Source organism: Lissotriton vulgaris, chromosome 2_1 (genome assembly GCF_964263255.1).
Source record: "Lissotriton vulgaris chromosome 2_1, aLisVul1.2, whole genome shotgun sequence".
NCBI lineage: Eukaryota > Metazoa > Chordata > Amphibia > Caudata > Salamandridae > Lissotriton > Lissotriton vulgaris.
The window spans coordinates 627,285,227-627,302,882 of record NC_141687.1 but is presented as its reverse complement, the minus strand read 5'-3'; positions in this window follow the sequence as shown (position 1 = coordinate 627,302,882).

The following is a 17,656-nucleotide window of genomic DNA, read 5'->3' as shown; positions in this document are numbered from 1 at the left end:
TCGGGCATGGGGCCGGAATGGGTATTACAGTCAGTCATTTTTACAAGGCCTTGCTCAAGAGATCGGTTGCTTCAGGACAGTTTAGGTCCGCGGGATAAACTACCAGTGAAAGTTTTCCCCAAACAGAGATCCCTGCACTACAGAAGCAGGAAAGCTGGACCTCGTGGGACACCGTAGGACTTTGCAAACTTTTGCCACAATGAATCCACGGTGTTGTCAAGCCTGGCTGGGCAGTAACCAGCTGGCTCTCAAAAGGCACCGCCGGCCACCACTGGCCCTCGAGTTTGTCTAGTACAGACCTTACCATTGGAGTCAGTTTTCGGCATGTACCTACCCATCCCGCCATGTTGCCCACTTACACACGCAGTCAGTGAGAATTGAGGACCCAGAACGAGGCTCCACTGCCATGCACCCAAACAGAAAGCAGCGTTGGTTGGTTTGGCATGGATCCTAGCCCCATTCAGACTCCTCAAACATGCACGCTCTCGCTGCGCTACTATATTAGGGGATTGCCGATACATGTGGGTGCAGCTTACTACATTTCAAAAGGCCTTCTTTGGGACGGTGGGCCTAGTGTGTAAAGTTAGTTCAAGCATCCATAAATTAATGAGTGGTTGTGGTTCCGTCCACTCATGACCAATCAAACATGGCCACGCCACCGCCACCCACGGGGCGGCATAGTCGCATATTCGTGATCATGGTGGCTACACATGTCAGAGAAAGATGCGTGCACCTACCACACTGGCTCCCAAAAGGCACCGCCACCTCCAGCACGGCACCCTATTACGTTTTTATTATTTACAGACCTTAGCATTGGATCCGGTTTTCGGCATGTATGTATTTATTTATTTATTTATTTATTAAGTTTATATAGCGCGACAGCTACCCAAGAGGGTTTTGCGGCGCTGAAAGACAAATAAGCAAAAGACAGTCCTGAAAAAGTTATTGGTCAAAAAGCCAGTATGTACCTACCCATCCCGCCATGCTGCCCTGCCCACTAACACCTGCGGTCAGTGGGAATTGAGGACCCAGAATGCTTTATCTAACTAATTAGGCCTGCCAGGCCGTGCCTCACCTGGTGGTTGCTGGTGCTGTTACTGGCCAGTAGGCGTAGCATTAGTCACTGCTGGCAGCCGCTACTCGAGTCCATTCCTCAACAACGTTGTCCGTCCGTCCGGCCTGGCCGGTCCCGCTTGCTGCTGGCGGCTGTTGAACCATGACGACTCAGTGGGGCGCGGCCGTGCGGGTATGCTTGGTGCGTTGGTGGCAATGCAGCAAATGCGCACGCAATCTCCAAAAATCTGCGCACGCTGCCTACTACCGCGCACAGCCCCCAACACCCAACCAACCAAAATCCAGCCCTGCCAAACTCAGTGTCCCGCCCACGCCCCCACCTACTGGGCGACCGGCAACACTGGGCGACCGCACAACATTTATTGAGAAGAACAGAAGACACAACTTAACAAGAACTTGAAGAATCAGAGTCACAAACAAACAGGTTCAACATCAAACAATGACACTCTACGCCACTGCCAAGTGCCGTAATAATGAGGTAAATCTTTCAAATCAATTACGTGCACTAAATCCGTGTAGACCCGGCCATGCTAATTAAGTGCCGGTGCTAAGCACTGGCAAGCACCGTAACATATTAAGCCCTGGTCTGACCCTGTACCTCATGGGAACAGTCCAGCCCAAACTGCCATGCCATGCATTCCCTGGACCGGAAACAAGCTTCCTAGGACCGGTTTCTGGCATTACAGCCGTCTTCATCCAGGCTTGCTTGAATCCAGTGGCAAAGTGAGCAAGGGACTCACGTCTGAGCATACCCTGTCAACTTATGGCGAACAAAGCGGTACAAAAGGAGGTGGTGATGGACGGAGCAACTGAACCAATCAAACACTCACACCCAGTCAACAGATCTGGGTTTGATCCATCACCGTTCTTTAGCCCACTCTGCCACCCGAGTTCAGACATGGCCATATGCAAATTAGTCTGACCCTGTGCCTCATGGTAACAGTCCAGCCCGAACTGCCAAGCCATGCCTTCCCTGGACAGGAAACAAGCTTCTTAGGACCGGTTTCTGGCATTACAGCCGTCTTCAGCCAGGCTTGCTTGAATCCAGTGGCAAAGTGAGCAAGGGACAAAAGTGAGGCACCATTTTTATTGGGAGACCTGGGGAAACGCTGGGTGGTAGGAAATTTGTGTGAGCCCGGTGATGCCACACTTTCCCACACAGACATGTGTGAAAAAACAGATTTTTTCAGCTAAAATTGAGGTTTGCAAGGGATTCTGGGTAAGGGGATGTTGGGGGATCCACGCAAGCTATACCTCCTTGGAAGCCCCTGGGTGTCTACTTTCAGAAATGTGTGGGTTTGGTAGGTTTCCCTAGATGCCCGTCGAGCACGCGGCCAAAAACCCAGGTGACCCCCTTGCAAAAGCAGGTGGTTTTGAGATAGGCAATTTTGATGTCGCCTCACTACGTTTTGGGCCCTTGCCTGTCTCGGTTACTTGCGCCTCCCACACAAGTGAGGCACCATTTTTATCGGGAGACCTGGGAGAATGCTGGGTGGTCGGAAATTTGTGTGAGCCCAGTGATGCAACACTTTCCCAAACAAAAATGTGTGAAAAAATTGATTTTTTTCAGCTAAAATTGAGGTTTGCAAGGGATTCTGGATAAGGGGACGTTGGGGATCCACGCAAGCCATACCTCCTCAGAAGCCCCTTGGGTTTCTACTTTTCAGAAATGTGTGGGTTTGGTAGGTTTCCCTAGATGCCTGTCGAGCACGGGGCCAAAAACCCAGGTGACCCCCTTGCAAAAGCAGGTGGTTTTGAGATAGGCAATTTTGATGTTGCCTCACTATGTTTTGGGCCCTTGCCTGTCGCTGATACTTGCGCCTCCCACACAAGTGAGGCACCATTTTTATCGGGAGACCTGGGGGAACGCTGGGTGGTAGGAAATTCGTATGAGCCCAGTGATGCCACACTTTCCCAAACAAAAATGTTTGAAAAAACAGATTTTTTGGGCTAAAATTGAGGTTTGCAAGGGATTCTGGGTAAGGGGACGTTGGGGAATCCACGCAAGCCATACCTCCTTGGAAGCCCCCGGGTGTCTACTTTTCAGAAAGGTATGGGTTTGGTAGGTTTCACTAGATGCCGGTCGACCACGTGGCCGAAAACCCAGGTGACCCCCTTGCAAAAGCAGGTGGTTTTGAGATAGGCAATTTTGATGTCGCCGCACTTCGTTTTGGGCCCTTGCCTGTCGCTTGTACTTGCGCCTCCCCCACAAGTGAGGCACCATTTTCATCAGGAGACCTGGGGGAACGCTGGGTGGTAGGAAATGTGTGTGAGCCCAGTGACGCCACACTTTCCCACACAAAAATGTGTGAAAAAACTGATTTTTCCAGCTAAAATTGAGGTTTGCAAAGGATTCTGGGTAAGGGGACGTTAGGGGTTCCATGCAAGCCATACCTCCTTGGAAGCCCCCGGGTGTCTACTTTGGTAGGTTTCCCTAGGTGCCGGCAGAGCTAGGGTTCGCAAACTACAGATAGGCACTTTGCCAGAAAAGGGTAATTTTTCACTGTGAAATTGAGGTATGACCACGTTGCGTTTTGCGATGTTTACTGTCGCAGGCACTAGGCTGAGCCAGACAAGTAGGGTACCAATGTTCTCAGAAGACTTTGGGGAACGCAGGGTGGAACGAAATTTGTGTATACACGCAGATTACAGAACTTTCCACCACAGAAATATGGAGAAAATGTGTTTGTCAATTATTTAGGCTTGCAAGGGATTCTGGGTAACAGAACCTGGTGGGAGGAAGTAAAGTCACCCATTCTGGATTTCCCTGGGTGTCTAGTTTTCAAAAATGTATAGGTTTGCTAGGTTTCCCTAGGTCCCGGCAGAGCTAGAGTTCAAAAACTACAGCTAGACTCTTTGCCAAAAAAGGGTCATTTTTCACTGTGAAATTGAGGTGTGACCACGTTGCGTTTTGCGCCGTTTCCTGTCGCAGGCACTAGGATGGCCCACACAAGTGGGGTACCATTTTTCTCAGAAGACTTTGGGTAACGCAGGGTGGAAGGAAATTTGTGGATACACACAGATTCCAGAAATTTCCACCACAGAAATATGGAGAAATTCGTTTTTTTGTCAATTTTTTAGGTTTACAAGGGATTCTGGGTAACAGAACCTAGTGGGAGGCAGTCAGGTCACCCCATCCTGGATTCCACTGGGTGTCTAGTTTTCAAAAATGTATAGATTTGCTAGGTTTCCCTAGGTGCCGGCAGAGCTAGGGTTCAAAAACTACAGCTAGGCAGTTTGCCAAAAAAGGGTCATTTTTCACTGCGAAATTGAGGTGTGACCACGTTGCATTTTGCACCGTTTCCTGTCGCAGGCACGAGGCCGACCCACACAAGTGGGGTACCATTTTTCTCGGAAGACTTTGGGGAACGCAGGGTGGAAGGAAATTTGTGGATACACGCAGATTCCAGAACTTTCCACCACAGAAATATGGAGAAAATGTGTTTTTTTCATAAATTTTTTAGGTTTGCAAGGGATTCTGGGTAACAGAACCTGGTGGGAGGCAGTCAAGTCAACCCATCCTGGATTCCCCTGGGTGTCTAGTTTTCAAAAATGTAAAGGTTTGCTAGGTGCCCTGTTAAAGTAAAGAAAGATCCGTAGTCCTTAGGTGTAGTTCAGGATCATAGTTTTATTCTTCAGTTTAGATCCATAGTAATAAGATGTAATGTAGAGACCCCACCAGGAGCAGTTAACCACTGCTCAACCCCTCATACCAACTGACTCCTTCTTACAATCAACCCTCTCAACATTTCGATGACATCATGTAGGCCAAGCAGTAGAGCAGGGGCAAGCATAGGAAGGATGCATAACACTTACAATATTATAACATGCCCCTAGGTGCCGGCAGAGCTAGGGTTAAAAAACGACAGCTAGACACTTTTCTAAAAAAAGGGTCATTTTTCACTGTGAAATTGAGGTGTGACCACGTTGTGTTTTGCGCCGTTTCCTGTCGTAGGCACTAGGCCGACCCACACAAGTGGGGTACCATTTTTCTCGGAAGACTTTGGGGAACGCAGGGTGGAAGGAAATTTGTGGATACACGCAGATTCCAGAACTTTCCACCACAAAAATATGGAGAAAATTTGTTTTTTTTGTCAATTTATTAGGTTTGCAAGGGTTTCTGGGTAACAGAACCTAGGGGGAGTCAGTCAAGTCACTCCATTCTAAATTTCCCTGGGAGTCTAGTTCTCAAAAATGTATAGGTTTGCTAGGTTTCCCTAGGTGCCGGCAGAGCTAGGGTTCAAAAACTACAGCTAGGCACTTTGCCAAAAAAGGGTCAATTTTCACTGCGAAATTGAGGTGTGACCACGTTGCGTTTTGCACCGTTTCCTGTCGCAGGCACCTGGCCGACCCACACAAGTGGGGTACCTTTTTTCTTGGAAGACTTTGGGGAATGCGGGGTGAAAGGAAATTTGTGGATACACACAGAATCCAGAACTTTCCACCACAGAAATGCGGAGAAAATTTGTTTTTTTTGTACACTTTTTTAAGTTTGCACGGGTTTCTGGGTAACAGAACCTGGTGGGAGGCAGTCAATTTACCCCATCTTGGATTTCCCTGGGTGTCTATTTTTCAAAAATGTATAGGTTTGCTAGGGTTCCCTAGGTGCCAGCAGAGCTAGGGTTCAAAAACTACAGCTAGGCACTTAGTAAAAAAAAGGGCCATTTTCACTGCAAAATTGAGGTGCAACCATGTTGCGTTTCGCGCTGTTTCCTGTCGCAGGCACTAGGCCGACCCACACAAGTGAGGTACCATTTTTCTCAGAAGACTTTGGGAAACGTGGGGTGGGTGAAAATTTGTGGATCCACGCAGATTCCAGAATTTTCCACCACAGAAATATGGGGAAAATGTGTTTTTTTGTCAATTGTTTAGGTTGCAAGGGATTCTGGGTAACAGAACCTGGTGGGAGGCAGTCGAGTCACCTCATACAAAGACAAAGACCCCTTTTTTCTCTCAATTTCTTCTTTGACAAATGGAACAGTAAAAGAAATTGATGCAATTGCAAAGAAGAAAAAAATTGTCGCCACTGGTGTTGGGGCTAAAGGAGCTCCAAAGTTTTGATGTTGTTGAATTCCACACGTGCTGTTGTGGGCTTAGCACGTCAACGGTGAGCACGCACAAGATAAATATTCGGTTTACACTTGGAAGAAGAAATTGAGAGAAAAAAGGTGTGCATCACGTCTTTGTATGATGTTTCAAATGTTTAGCCCTATCGCGTTGCACCCGCATGGACAAAAGTGTTGTGAAAACGGAAAAGTTGCTCTACTTTCTCCTTGCAAGACGGAAGACTCTAGTTCATCGAGCACGTTTATTATAAATGAGTCAGACGGACATTTTAGTGATAACTGAAGATCCACAAACATATGTTTGAGCGTATAAGACTCTAGAACCATGAGAGATGAAAAATAAACATTAGATTAATGTATCATGGTACTGGTGAAAAGTACAATGCACTATGGGATTTGTAGTGTTCAATGCAAGTGCCTGGTGGCTGAGGGAGTTTTGGAGGGGGAGGGGACAGGAAATGAAGAAATAAGGAGGGGTTAAAACACGGGGGTTGGTAGAGAATGTCACGATCTATGCCGGGGAAGTGAGAAGGAAGATGGAGTAGCAGGTATGCGGCGTGATAATTGAGAGGGAGTGTTGGAAGATGAAGGGTAGAAGCGTAGAGAGTAATTTCTATTTGGTTGAAATGGGGAGGAGGGAGGGTGATAAGAGTAAACATAGTAGCTAAGTCGGAGAACGGGGGTAATGTTTGGTTGGTTAGAATTGTTGCAGCGGGAGGTAGAAATTTTCGGAACACGGGTGTGAGTAAGATGGTGGTGAAGGAGGAGGGGGAGAATGGTTGAAAAAGAAGGGAGGGCATTCTCGGCGGGAAAGTGGGGAAAATGAAAGACGCAAAGGGTATGGGGAAGATGGAGCCACAGGGATAGGGAGGTTTACTTTGATTATGAAAGTTGGATAACTTGCGGTGATCAGTGCAATACATGATGCCGATTTAGGAAATGTTGAAATTTTATAAGTATATACATTTGTGCATTTACTGATTGAGTATGTTTGATTGATTTTACAGTTACCCCTGACGAAGGACCCGTGGGGTCTGAAATGCATTGGGTTCAATAAACTGCTTTTTAATGAACTTTGCCTCAGTACGTGTTATTGGAAAGAGGTTCGGTTGGCCCGCCGTAACATGAGAAACTTAGAAAATTGCAGAATCTTGCAGGAGGAGTTAAATGAATGAGATTGAAAAGTGTGAAGGATTATAAGGACGAAAAATAATAATTTTGACAAATGGAACAGTAAAAGAAATTGATGCAATTGCAAAGAAGAAAAAAGCTGTCGCCACTGGTGTTGGGGCTAAGGCAGTCGAGTCACCCCATCCTGAATTCCCTTAGGTGTCTAGTTTTTAAAAATGTATAGTTTTGCTAGGTTTCCCTAGGTGCCGGCAGAGCTAGGGTACAAAAACTACAGCAATCTGCTAAAAAAGGGTCATTTTTCTCTGCGAGATTGAGGTGTGACTACGTTGCGTTTTGCGCCGTTTCCTTTTGCAGACACAAGGCCGACCCACACAAGTGAGGTACCGTTTTTTTCAGAAGACTTAGGGTAATTCAGATTTTTAAATTAACTGTTATTACCTATTGAGTTTTTTATGCATTTCTCCCTTCCAAATGAAAGACATTGTGTAAAAAAGAAGTCATTTTAAAAAATGACCAATAATTCTCATGCTAGTATGAGTACTCCCAATTTTGTAAATGTGCAAATATGTACTGTTTATAAACTCTATAATTTGTACCCATTTCAAAAATACATAGGTGTCTTTCATACCGATTTTTCCATGTATACATTTTCCAAGAATAATATCACTATACCCGGTACATAATAAAATCCCATTGCAAGTTGCTGCTCAGTTTTTGACTCTGGGTTCGTCGGGTTCTTGGTGAACCTACAAGTCCTATATATCCCCACAACCAGGAAGATCTAGCAGATGTAACGGTATATTGCTTTCAAAGAGCTGTAATAATTACAAGAAGTTACAGGTGAAAACGTTGACAGAAAAGGCTGGTTTTTTCAACTATTTTTCAATTTTTCCAATATTTAACTGTTAGTTTCTATAAAGAAACCTTCATGGATTTAGACAAATTACCCCTTTCTGAAGTCAGAATTGTGTCTACGTTTCTAAAATGTATAGCTTTCCAGGATCCATTATTGCTTTTATACTCATTTTTACCATTAACTGGAAGGAGGTTGAAAGCACTAAAAATAGCAAAAATAGGCTATGTCCCAGATAAATGCCAAAACTGTGCAAAAAATGTTGGTTCTCTGACAAAACACTGCCATTACATAAAAGCTGGGATAATGGTGATCTCAGCCCCACAAACCCTTTTTTGATAACATTTGCAGGGAAAAGCCCAGAGGCTTTCATTTGCAGCCCGTTTTCCCCATTTTTCTGAAAAAAACAAACATTTTACTGTATTTTGCTTAATTTCTGGGACCCCTCCTAGGGAATCCACAAACCATGGGTATCTTTAGAATCTCCATGATGTTGGAAGAAAAGGACGCAAATTTGGCGTGGATACCTATGTGGTCAAAAAGTTACAAGGGCCTAAGCGCGCACTACCCCAAATAACCAAAAAAGGCGGCCTAGCAGCGAAGGGGTTAACCAGTAATATTTATTTATCTGAATAATTTATTTATTCCGAATTGGCATTTTTTGCACATAATTATTACATTTGAATGTATTATATCTGTGTTCTGCTTGGAATGAACAAATGATTGCATTAAGAGGCAGATGCTTCCGGCTTTTAGATAAACTGCCGTTCTGATCGAGTCTGTTTTCCATGACTACTGACATGTGACTCGGAAGGGTGAAGGGGGTGGTCACTACACAAATAAAAAAAGCATTAGCAACAAACTAAGACTGCATGTGAACAAGGGCTCTTGTGGCCCGAAATGCATCGTGCGTGGGTTGTTTTGAGAGAATAAAACATCCTGGCTGAAGTCCTGTGGGGTCTCCTTCTTCGATGCCGCAGTGTGGGGTTGAAAGTAGTGGGAGCTGAACGTTGTGGATATATATATATATATATATATATATATATATATATATATATATATATATATATATATATATATATATATATATATATATATATATACATATATCCTACTGTCAGTCACCAGTAGGTAGTTATATTTAGCACCTACTTTCCATAGAAAAAGCACTTTTTGTTTTGCCAATAACTTTGACGCTGTTTGATGAATCTTCACAACATTTTCAAAATTAGTACTACAGTTGGTTCAGTTGCTGTGTTGAAAGTTGTTGTTCATGCTTTATTTTGTTTTAAAAAATGCACCCTTCCCCGTTTCCACTTACAGTGGGAAAAGGCGCGATGGCAAAATGCGTCCTGTCCTGCTTTATGGTTTTCAGTTTTGAATAAAAAGAACTGAATTTCCCCTGCAAGTTGTGTGCGGTCATTCTTGATTCGAGAGACGAGGTGGGAGCTGATGTAAAGCTGTGGATCCACCACCACACACACAGACCTGCACCAGTTTCGGAGTGCATAGCGGCAACTGATGGTTGCGAGCCAGAGCAAGTCTTTGCAAGCCGCGTTTGCACCGCCGTGAGACTGAAAGCAATTTTGCCGAAGATTGGATGGAAGACGAAGATCAAGTCGGGTGAGTCGGAGGACCCACAAATCCTGGTCAGTTACTTGTCCGTATTTCAAAAGTTCTTTTGATTTCCAAAACACGGCAGAAACTCTAACTTACGAAAGGGGAAATGAAACGAGGCACTATATCTAAAGACAGGAACGGGGATTTGAGGTGCTTCTTCAACGATGCAATCTGACGAATCACGTCGAGAGGCGGCTGCCGACATTTTCATATGTGATCCAACGCAACATAGAAGCACTTGGAGTGATGATTCAGAAACACACGGAACACTGAAATCGAATTGTATAAAATTAGAACATTTGTTTGAGCGCGAGATACGTAAGTGGTGGGAAGCCACCTCTTTACAAAATTACATTGAGGTGCAGCACATACCACGCGGTCTCCGCATATACACCATTCCAGCCTACGAGAACCCGGACCCAAAATTCCTTGATGAATGGTCTGCTTATGCCACAGACGCCTCTGTTGGAATGTTAAAAATACTGATTAAATTCGCCTGGAGTGACGGTGATAAATGTCTAAAGGAAATAGCTGAATTGGAAGCAACAATCATGCAAAACCCATGATCTAAGCTGAGAGAGGAGCTCAGGGAAGCAATGAAAGGAAGCCTTCTGATTTATGGATAGCTTTCCAGGATCCATTATTGCTTTTATACTCATTTTTACCATTAACTGGAAGGAGGTTGAAAGCACTAAAAATAGCAAAAATAGGCTATGTCCCAGATAAATGCCAAAACTGTGCAAAAAATGTTGGTTCTCTGACAAAACACTGCCATTACATAAAAGCTGGGATAATGGTGATCTCAGCCCCACAAACCCTTTTTTGATAACATTTGCAGGGAAAAGCCCAGAGGCTTTCATTTGCAGCCCGTTTTCCCCATTTTTCTGAAAAAAACAAACATTTTACTGTATTTTGCTTAATTTCTGGGACCCCTCCTAGGGAATCCACAAACCATGGGTATCTTTAGAATCTCCATGATGTTGGAAGAAAAGGACGCAAATTTGGCGTGGATACCTATGTGGTCAAAAAGTTACAAGGGCCTAAGCGCGCACTACCCCAAATAACCAAAAAAGGCGGCCTAGCAGCGAAGGGGTTAACCAGTAATATTTATTTATCTGAATAATTTATTTATTCCGAATTGGCATTTTTTGCACATAATTATTACATTTGAATGTATTATATCTGTGTTCTGCTTGGAATGAACAAATGATTGCATTAAGAGGCAGATGCTTCCGGCTTTTAGATAAACTGCCGTTCTGATCGAGTCTGTTTTCCATGACTACTGACATGTGACTCGGAAGGGTGAAGGGGGTGGTCACTACACAAATAAAAAAAGCATTAGCAACAAACTAAGACTGCATGTGAACAAGGGCTCTTGTGGCCCGAAATGCATCGTGCGTGGGTTGTTTTGAGAGAATAAAACATCCTGGCTGAAGTCCTGTGGGGTCTCCTTCTTCGATGCCGCAGTGTGGGGTTGAAAGTAGTGGGAGCTGAACGTTGTGGATATATATATATATATATATATATATATATATATATATACATATATCCTACTGTCAGTCACCAGTAGGTAGTTATATTTAGCACCTACTTTCCATAGAAAAAGCACTTTTTGTTTTGCCAATAACTTTGACGCTGTTTGATGAATCTTCACAACATTTTCAAAATTAGTACTACAGTTGGTTCAGTTGCTGTGTTGAAAGTTGTTGTTCATGCTTTATTTTGTTTTAAAAAATGCACCCTTCCCCGTTTCCACTTACAGTGGGAAAAGGCGCGATGGCAAAATGCGTCCTGTCCTGCTTTATGGTTTTCAGTTTTGAATAAAAAGAACTGAATTTCCCCTGCAAGTTGTGTGCGGTCATTCTTGATTCGAGAGACGAGGTGGGAGCTGATGTAAAGCTGTGGATCCACCACCACACACACAGACCTGCACCAGTTTCGGAGTGCATAGCGGCAACTGATGGTTGGGAGCCAGAGCAAGTCTTTGCAAGCCGCGTTTGCACCGCCGTGAGACTGAAAGCAATTTTGCCGAAGATTGGATGGAAGACGAAGATCAAGTCGGGTGAGTCGGAGGACCCACAAATCCTGGTCAGTTACTTGTCCGTATTTCAAAAGTTCTTTTGATTTCCAAAACACGGCAGAAACTCTAACTTACGAAAGGGGAAATGAAACGAGGCACTATATCTAAAGACAGGAACGGGGATTTGAGGTGCTTCTTCAACGATGCAATCTGACGAATCACGTCGAGAGGCGGCTGCCGACATTTTCATATGTGATCCAACGCAACATAGAAGCACTTGGAGTGATGATTCAGAAACACACGGAACACTGAAATCGAATTTTATAAAATTAGAACATTTGTTTGAGCGCGAGATACGTAAGTGGTGGGAAGCCACCTCTTTACAAAATTACATTGAGGTGCAGCACATACCACGCGGTCTCCGCATATACACCATTCCAGCCTACGAGAACCCGGACCCAAAATTCCTTGATGAATGGTCTGCTTATGCCACAGACGCCTCTGTTGGAATGTTAAAAATACTGATTAAATTCGCCTGGAGTGACGGTGATAAATGTCTAAAGGAAATAGCTGAATTGGAAGCAACAATCATGCAAAACCCATGATCTAAGCTGAGAGAGGAGCTCAGGGAAGCAATGAAAGGAAGCCTTCTGATTTATGAAGACAAAAGTAAAAAACGCAAACACACAAAGTTTAACAGAGATGCCCAAGACTATGAACAAGGCAAAATATTAACCTTTGCATGCAAATTTGATGCGGCGCGCAAAGCCCTGCGAAGCAATAAAAATCGTCAAGCAATTGAACCAAAAGAAACCTCTGAATCTGATATTATGACAGATAATGAGCAATCAGATGATGGTAATGCGGATGCACAAGCAAGCCTCTCCAGCAGTTCCCTTTTTCGCGAGGAATTTGAACTAATGAGGCAGTCGTGGCAACAGGGAGGGAGAGGCAGGCCTCCAGAACAGAGGCACCTGCATGGAAATCTAGAAAAACGAGGCGTGGGGGCAGCAACAGGGGGAAATCAAGGAGTCGCCTCGTACACGAGGAGCTAAAGAGGCACCAAGAAATGACTCCCCCGGACCTCACCATTATCAACCTTACCCAGAGGAAATTAACAAAGAATGACGAAACAGCATTAAAGAAAGGATTGACTTTCTGCCCCACGCAAGGCTTTGAATATACACAAAAAAGGATTGACCTTTACCTATTCACCCGCAAGCTGAAACGTCTTACGTTTTTCAAAATGAGGACACCACAAGGATCTGATGTGAGTGTACAAATGGCGATTGCAGACAATCGGTCGCTGGATGAACTTACAGGAGAGGACCTTCCAGTGCTGCAATTCTTTGAAAGCCAAATGGTCCTAGAAGATAGTCAGCAAGGCACGGTATCTATACCAGCAATCGAAGGTTTGGCATCACCCAAGGGACAGTAAAAACTCATTTTAAACCAAAATCGGTTTTTATTCCTCCAATGAGCTTCGACAACATTGAAGTATTTGAAGAGACAGTAACTAAAGATCTGATAAAGTTAAGACAGAAAAGATTCTTGCAAAGAATGGATAACAACATGAATTTGACATGGGAACAAAAACGATCTCTAGCAAGCATTGAGAAAGATCCCCGAATAGTTTGCAAACCTTCCGATAAGGGAGCTAACATTGTCCTGATGATGACAGAATTTTACTGCAATGAGGCTCTGCGCCAGCTATTTGATGCCACACGAAAATATCCAGAGATGAATACAACACCAGCATACTTGAATATCACTAGCTCATTCAGAAATAGTTTGAGAAATCAATGCTGAGTAGGGATGAATTGAAATCCCTAACATGTTCACATCCAGTACTGTCCACATTCTATCATCTGCCAAAAATACACAAAGACCCAAAGAAACCTCCTGGCCGCCCTATAATATCTCCCAAAGGGTGTCTAACAGAGGCAATGTCGCAATATATTGACTTCTTTTTGGCAGAATTTGTGAAACTGTTGCCATCGTATATAAGGGACCTGAAAGACTTTATAAGAGCTATTTCTAACATTGCATGGGAACCAGACATGCTAATGGTTGTTTTAGATGTAACTAGCTTGTATACCTGCATTGACCATGAGAATAGGTTAAAGCAGCTAGGTACTTCTTAAAAGGCAGGGCCTTAACAATCTCACAACATAATAAAATGCTGATAGAGTTCTTGGTCTTTTGCTTAACTAATAACATCTTCACTTTCCAAAGACAGCTCTACAGACACACCAAAGGCATGGCAATTGGCACCTGCTTTGCCCACAGCTACTTGAATTTGTTTGTGGGCTGGTGGGAGAAGCAGGTAGCCTGGGCTGAGGGTAACAGCTGCTGGATCTTGTCTGTAGTATGCTGGTATCGTTACATTGATGATCCTTTTATTCTTTGGAAAGGATCACATTCAGAAGCAGAAGAACACATCAGAGAACTCAACACCAATACAGTGAACCTTCCTTTTAGTGGTCACATAAGTGCATCTGAAGTAGATTTTCCTGACCTTAAAGTCTTTATAAATGAAGGGTCAATTTGTACTAAACTCTTTAGAAGAAACCACGGCGGGCAACTCGATCTTGGAAGCCCATAGCAACCATCCAAACTCTCTCAAAAAAGTGTACCGTATGGATAATTCCTTAGGCTTAAAAGAAATTGTACCAATGAAATTGATTTCCAGTAGGCAGCCAAGGAAGCTATTGAGAGATTTGTAGTAAGAGGGTTTGCCCCCACTCTACTGAATAATACCTTAAGTAGGGTAGAAAAAATTACTTAGCATACCCTTCTTAAGGACAAATCGCCTCAAGTGAATACAGCAGCAAATACACCAAAATTCATAACAACCTTCTCGAGTGACTCCAATGACATTAGAGCTATTCTGTCAAGCAATTGGAAGATTCTTAAATCAGATGTTATAATTGGAAAGAATCTAGCTGAACGTCCCCAGATAACATTTAGGCGTAGTCGATCCCTGAAAGACTCTCTAGTACACAGTCATTTTGAAGGGGTCAGCCAAAACCCAAGATTAGGTAATCTGACAGGATTCTTCCCATGTTCCAAACGCAAGGCCTGCAAAAATAGTTCAAAAACCCTCCCCTATGAAATTCCAGGCAGAAGAGAAAGGCAGTCTATTAATAAATTCTTCACTTGCACTACCCCATTTAGTGTTTACTGTCTAGTGTGTCCATGTAGAAAGACCTACATCGGAAGTACAATTCACCCCACCAAACGAAGGGTTTTAGAAGACGCTAGGGTCATCGAAAAACGTTATTTCACCTATCCTGTCACAAGACATTTTGATCAGTTCCATCAGGGCGACAGGAAGCTGTTGAGAATTTTCTGCATCAATCATGTAGCAGCACACAGGCGAGGGGAGATCAGAGATTTAAAGTTACGCAGGTTGGAGTCCAGATACATAGATGATCTACAAATGGATTAAACACTGAAGAAGAGCTAGCAATCCACATGTGAAGGTTGTAAATCTACAAAGTCAAGCCATACACAATTAGGTGATGAGTCACAATCAAAAAGTCAATCTGACCATAGTCACCATATTCGCTGTATGTGATAAGAAGGATAAGATTGAAGGTTAAAATGAGCATAAATGTAGAAAAGCTATGGAGATTGAAGTTCTTATGATTCTGATTTCCCAATTCCTTTGCAAATAGACCCTCGATCATGAATTTCAGAATAACATGATAAATTGCTGAGTATCACTGCCCATACAGGGCACTATTGTGCAGCTAGACTCGGATTACTGTTGCCATCCAGGGCTCAATGATGTAGGAACACGTAACATTGCCTGCCGAAATTCAGGTTTACACGGATACAAGTTTCCGTCTTTCTTTGTTGATTTATGTATATATAAATATTAGTACCAATGAACTCAGGAAACTTAAAAAAATTGTTTCTAATTTGATGATAACTGAATGCCATTACGATATTAATATGGCGCTGGGCATTTCTTTTTTTATTCCTACTGTTTTATCTGTTTTTGCAGCAGCAAATTATTTTAAATAATTTATAGGACAGACACGGGGAAGCAATGTTATATAGAATTCAAAATTAAAGCGAATAGCTCCTGGTTACTTCATACACCTTGATTATCCTTCATCCGGGACACCCACATCTCTCCTTTGTGACCTACTCAGCATCTGTTTTCTGGTCATGATACTCCAAATCCATAGCATTTCTACACTGATAAATGAATTCCAGGGAAATCCTGTTTGGGCACTAAAGGTTCTATTAGGATGGCGGGCGGAAAACCTCCTCCACCTCCATGGTAGCAGGAAAAGACCACCCGCAAGGACCACGGCATAACCGCCGGTCCAATTAGGATGCTCCGTGGCGGTTGGATTCTGGCGATTAACATTGCAGCACAGCCGCAATGTTAAAAGGAGCATGTCCTGCATCTCCCTGCACCTGCCACCTAGCACAGGGAAATGGGTACCGCCCAGTACACCCACACCCCCCCAACACATTGGGGGTCTGCAATGAGCCCCCGGAAAATGTCTCAGCATGGCTTTACATGGCGGTTCCACTGCCGCTGATAGGCTGGCTACCGCCGGCATCATAATCGTGCCAGCGGTGCTTGGGTCTGATCCGCAACAATTGTAGCGGTCCAGCGGGCGGACTGCAACCGGCGGAAAAGTGGTGGGCGGAAAATCACACCGCCGCGATCACAACTGCAATGCTAATCGGACCAGCGGTTTTCCAGGTTACGATCGCGGGTGGATGGCCGCTGCCGGTACGGCAGTTGCCACTGCCGGACCGGCGGCAGCTATCCACCCGCCATCCTAATACACCCCTATGTTTCTCTACAAGGGTAGTTCAACCCACAACCACTAGTATGCCAGGAGGTCCCTGTTCAGAGTGGCTGAGAAAGGGGGCGGGGCCTCCGACTACATCTCAGCAATCCCGCTGTGGGGGACTTACTTATCACAAAAATAGTGGTTCTTTGCCCCCAACAAACCTCAGCAGCCAGGGGGAGTTCTTTCCCCAACCAGCAGTACACCAGGAATCCTTCAGAACCCTACATTAATCCAAACTTACAGCCGTCAATTGATAAACTAATACATACAACTATAAACACTCAAATTAGATCTAGCTCAAACATGCGCGATTATGTACTTTTAGAAGGTTCACTTAACGACTACAGGTTTCTGCTGTTTATTTGAAAACATCTTTAAACATTTTAAAAAACTGGTGCTTTCTTTTAAGAGCAGAAATCAATTTTCTATTGGTATTTTGTGAGTTAAACTTTAAATTAAATAATCAACAGGTAGGGAGGAGGATAGGTAGTCCATTCAGTTCCCCAGTTACAAACTGACAATCATCAAAAAGAATGGACACTTGTAACTACTTAACCTTTGGTTAAAATGGAACACCCTCATAAACGCAGTGTCTAACTAATGAGCTCTCCCTAGAGGGAGTACCTAGGGCTGCGAGCCTCTCGAACAACTTAAACTGCTTTTACTTGTTCCGAATTATTGCTGTGTACTATTTTTAACTTTTTAACTTGCGGAGCATTTCTGTGTTCTCTGAACTCTGGGGGGCTTTCTGAAGATTAGGGGAAATAATAATTGCCAGGCACACTAACACGCTACCCACTTCTTCTTTACTTTGCCCAGCCGCCTTGGACCGATAATCGGCGGCGGTGGGCGCCATCTTGGGTCAGGCAGGAGGAGCGCTCTAGTCGCGCCTTCCTCCCGCCCTCCCAGGGTATTTAGGCTTCATTTCTTTGATGCGCGACGTCTAATGAGCTCTCCCTAGAGGGAGTACCTAGGGCTGCGAGCCTCTCGAACAACTTAAACTGCTTTTACCTGTTCCGAATTATTGCTGTGTACTATTTTTAACTTTTTAACTTGCGGAGCATTTCTG